At 33.7% G+C, this 5,457-nt stretch overlaps 1 long non-coding RNA gene across 1 annotated transcript in view; it reads right to left on the bottom strand.

Moving 5' to 3' along the window:
- Positions 1-5,457, bottom strand: part of LOC128247681 (uncharacterized) — a 68,586-nt gene that overhangs the window by 568 nt on the left and 62,561 nt on the right. Inside the window, exon 3 of the long non-coding RNA XR_008264044.1 lies at positions 2,116-2,201. This is a non-coding gene — a long non-coding RNA (uncharacterized LOC128247681). The remainder of the gene's footprint in view (positions 1-2,115; positions 2,202-5,457) is intronic.

Here is a 5,457-nt window from a genome sequence, read left to right as displayed (position 1 = left end):
TATATATATATATATATATATATATATATATTTATAGACAATTACTAAGACTTTCTGTCTCACACATATACATACATACCTATCTATAAATGCATACACATGTACACACACACGCACACATACACATAAACACACACACCCGAACGCATACACACAGACATATACATGAAGGTGTGCATAAATCCATATGAACACTCGTAAATTGTATTGAGGCATTACCCCTAAAAGTACTGCGTAATATATGTTTGTGCATCTATATAAATATCGAATTGTAAAGTCTTCCGAAGATTGTATAATATAAACATATATTTACTAATGAATATAATGGTAGCATACTAATGATCACTTCGGTGACGAAATACGCTACACTCAACTGACTTAAGATTTTCAAATGGTGCGCCCGCCTACACACGCACGCTCACATGTATGTATACATACATAAACACACACACACACACAAACACACACACACACACACACAGATGCATGTATAAATAGTAGATAAGTGGAAATACAAATAAGGAAACCTAATGAAAATGCAGGAAGATTTAAACCGAAATAGTTTCATATTTCAGCCGTAAACCACTCTCTTCAGAAGAGAACAGTCAAAATTTTATGTATTTCCAAAGATTACGTTAATTCGTATAGCTCGGTCTTTTAGCTAGCAGCAACAACATTCTAGCTTTTGATGTAGGATACACAAGAATTGTAGTGGCCAAACAACTTGGGATGAACCGTTGCTCAGTTCCTTAAGGTACATGAGACCAACGAATATCCAATGTTCATTGCTGACTCCATTCTCGAACAGAAGCCACATAGACTAGGCAAAAATAATCTCTCTAGGACCTGCCTCTTGAAGATTCTCCGCTTGCATGAGATGATTACCTGATCCCTCTACAAGGCCCACAGCAGGGAAGGCCTAAACTTCATATTGGCCCATTCAGTACCGCCCCTACGAAAATATATTAAAGCCTTCACATTGGCGAATGCCGTATTCGCAACACGAACATGTGACTATGTGTATACGTGTTCTACCAGATACGGTGCTCAAATGCTAAAGCTATTATATCGGTATCATGGTGCGACAATTCTAAGTCCGCCTAAAAGATCGCCTGTCTACTTACGCGCCTTCCTTCCACAAACGCTTAAATTCAAGATTTATTGATGAACCGGGTGGCTTCTTTTAATACGTCACAGCGATCACGACCAACACACAAACCTAAGCCAACATCATCACCATCTACCACTACCACGGCACGACTGCCACCATTGTCTATCGCAAAATCTATCCCCGACACTTTCGACTCAACAGGCGGAAGGTCGCATTCTCCGTCCGTATCGCAGTCAAGTGGAACAAGATGTCATTCAACTGTATATAACTGTATATAACAATAACTGTTTTTTTTAAATTTTTTTTTTTTTACATGGCTTAAGCACATCGTGCTCTTCTCCTGCCATTAAATTTGATTTGATTTCATTCTACAACCTGTTACTGCAACTGTATCCAATACCAGCAGTTGGAGAGTTTCTGATGGTTGTTAACTCAAACACCGAAATGTCTGAAATAACATATTGTATGCAAATACATATTCATATTTCTTTGACTTCATTATTTCGAAGCTAGGCCTTTGCACGCAAAATATAATTTAAAACATGTTTCCATTGTAAGAAGTTTCATTCAATTTCTTCCTCTGTAATTCAATGCTTCAAGCGAAGTACAAGTTTCGTTTGCAAACACACTTACCGATACACACGCGCGGACACACACACACACACACACACATACACACACACACTCACACACACACACACACACACAAACACAAACACACACACACGCATATGTGTGTATGCATGTAGGAATGTGTGTATGTATGTATGTATGTACACATAATCTCACCTTACACGAATCTCTTTAAAGATACTGAGTGTTTTCTAAATGAGATTTCGTATTGAACGGTCGTACGTTTCTCTTCTCATTTTCAATTATAGGTTACTCTATGTTTGTTGCCTTTATATTGAGCTATGTATAGCAAACCTTATGCTAGGGCATGTGTGGTCAGTTTAGGGAATGTAACATAGTTTGGAAAATGTTCCCAAAATCTTTATACTTACTTGGAGTTTTTAGATGACGCAATGAAATGCTGTATCCATTGACCATGCTTGGGCTTCTTTTTTGTGGCATGGCACTGGTGTACATACTGGGAATAATAATTCAGAGATATTAGAAAATATCAGTTTTGTTATTTTTACTCAAAACAAATGTATTTTGATTTAAATAAAAACTATTAAATTTTTGGAAATGCATGTGACTACGAGGAAAGTTTCATCTGTTACGCAATATAAATAGAAATTTATGTACATTCATTGCTGTTTCACATGACTAAAAAATGGCAAGAAGTTGAAATGAAATGTATAGTGATATTATTTTTAATTATTCACCGTTCACCACATCATTATTTTCCTTTCATTCCTTTTCTACTATATGTCTACATTTTATAAGTTTACATTAAATGTAAATCATGGATTTATCTCAAATTTGCTTATGAGGTACAAATGCATTAAATTCAATCAAACTCTTAACTTTTCTTTATCCTACATCTCTCTGCGGTATATTTCACTTATAGTAAATCCGTATCTGTATATGATAAACTCCGTTTCCAAAATATGTCTCATCAAAGTATTTATGTAATAAACATGCCGTCATAATTCTAAGCGCAACGGACTAGGTATCACCTTATGTTACTTTTCAAAGAGAGCTATTTCTAGCAGATCGAGCGAACGGGCACATTAAATTTCACTCGTTACCATAAATGACTGCTGCCGAACGATGTGGAAAGAGTGCTCTAATATTATGATGTTTGGAAATCAGAAATGTAGGCACGAAGAAGGTTTGAAAAATGATGCAAAGTAAGAATAATGCTCGCGTAGATAGCAAAAGTAATGATGGAATCCATGATGTAAAATCTTACAACTATCAGGTATGAGCAATTTTTGCTATTATATTTGATGTTGTACATTTAATGTGCGAAGCTAAGAAATATGAAGAAAACATTGCACCCAGACATATGAGAGGAAGCCAGTATCTAAAAAATATAAAGCAGTCGCTGGAGATGTTGCTACTGATTTGGAGGAGAAATGTGTATTTAACTATTGGGTTGTAAAAGTATGAGCAATAATTAATTAAAATTACTAGGCGACTTATACGAAATATGCAAGCACTCATCTCATTATTATATACGGCAGACATATCTGGTTACCAACTAAATAAAGGCATCTTCAATCGGTGTCTTTACAGACAGTTGTATTATTTTGGGGGTGTGAAAGCGCGGAGTCCAATTATCATGGAAAAGATTTATAATTCGTACATACTTGCAACGCTTTTTTGTATCGCATGGTATGGTTAGTTTAAAACATACGCATACACACACACTCATGCACACACACTTACACACATACATACACACAAGCAAACATCACACGCATAGTGTAAATGACTGGATAACTATGCAAAATATATATGAACACTTTCCAAACATCGTGTTTACTGATATAGAACACCAAATCATAGCTAAGAAAAAATGACGTGTATATATTTTTTTGCTACATATTGATAGCTTCTATGAATACAACTACTTTGCACAAACCGACAAATATTTTCCAGTATTTTTTGTTCTTCAGGCTTTCTGTTTCATTTTTTTTATGAAATGCTATCCAAAATATTTACTGCAAATATACTTCTCTTTATTACATTCTGTAACACTACTCCTTTCTGTATCTCCATAAAAAACATACATGAATATATAATTATATATATGCATATGGAAAGAAACGCGCAAATATACAATAACAGATACACACACACACACACACACACACACACACACACGTGTGTGTGTGTGTGTGTGTGAGAGTATGTATGTATGTACATGAGAAATAATGCAATAATAGCAGCTTTATACAATATATAATCTGAGTTTTATTGTTATAAGAAAATCATGGATTTCGTTTTTAGAGCGATGCAGAAAAATATTTTTAGGAACATATTTGTATATTTGTCAGAGAATAGAAGTAGCACTGATGTTTAGTGAACATCTCTATTTATCTTGAGAACCCTAAAAGTGTATTGTTTCTTATTGATTCCTAAAGTATATATTTGAGAATTTTCATAATAATGCATTAGAAAATTGTTTCTTTCGTGTTGTGGAAGGTTAGTCAAATATTTAAAAATTTCTCTAACTATTTTCACAAGCGATTTTCAATATTTCGGAACTTCATTAAATTCGAAAATGTGTTTTGATCGTTAATAATAATGGAGTTTAGTACATAATTGATCGAGTATATATTGGATTACCTGCAACGAAATAATTATTCACTTCACTTCAGAGAGGTAAATCACAATATGTAATTACTCCTACATATTTGCGAAAACAGTGTTGCTAATATTGTGGCATAGGTTCTGGTTATTATTAAAGATGATCAATATTTTCAAACGTTTGCCCAAAATGTTTTAAATATCAATTATACTGGAAAATGTTCCACTACAAGTATCGATAATCCTTAGAATAAAATATTTAGAATTATTATGGGATCTGCTTGAGTAATATCGAGTTTGAGTTTTACTCAATTTAATCTGAAAATTTAAAGTTCCCTGAATGAATCAAAAGAAACAAACCAAAAGCAAAAGTAAGGCTTGTGCAATGTTCTCCATATTTTCTTTATGTTATGTGCTAAAGAATACATAGGGAATAATCTTTAAAAAGTATTACTTTAAATTAATTCATCTGTATGTGTATCTGTATAGCCTTCAAAAATGATTAGATTCCGATGGATATGAATGCCCGGATACATCATTATTGATTGGGACATTATCTGTAGAGAGCACAAGAACATGACAGTATCATGTAAACATAGAATACAGTTGCTAATATTTTGATAATAAATGCAATGATTCTGTTAATATAAACATATACGTTTTATAACCTATGGACACATACCCTTCTTTTAAGGCGGGAAATAAAAATCTATTCAGAGGATTGCAAGAATTCTGAATTGGATTCTACTTGAAATATTTTAGCTGCATATAACATATTTTAATCAGCAAATAAATTTATATGGCAAAAATATATAAGGGCAGATATATTTAGCCAAACCATCCGAGAAATGAAGTAGACACTGCTAAGGAGTCTGCTACTAACAGATGAATTGGTCCAGTGCTTCTAGATCTGCTCATACGGTAGTTATTTTCATGCCGCTTTAAGAGTTCCATCCCTTATTTCTCGCAATATAAGTGCTATTCAGCACTTAGCAAAAAGTAATTGTCATAAATGGTGACTGAAGGTGCGGAATAGCACCTATATTGCAATGAATGATGAGAATTAAATCCATTAAAACTGCATTAAGTGAACACTATATATACCCTGATAGCACCTATAACACCCCTATATATATATATAT

The sequence above is a fragment of the Octopus bimaculoides genome, chromosome 4, assembly GCF_001194135.2.
Source record: "Octopus bimaculoides isolate UCB-OBI-ISO-001 chromosome 4, ASM119413v2, whole genome shotgun sequence".
NCBI lineage: Eukaryota > Metazoa > Mollusca > Cephalopoda > Octopoda > Octopodidae > Octopus > Octopus bimaculoides.
The sequence above is the reverse complement of the archived record's forward strand: the minus strand, read 5'-3'. Positions and strand labels throughout refer to the sequence as shown.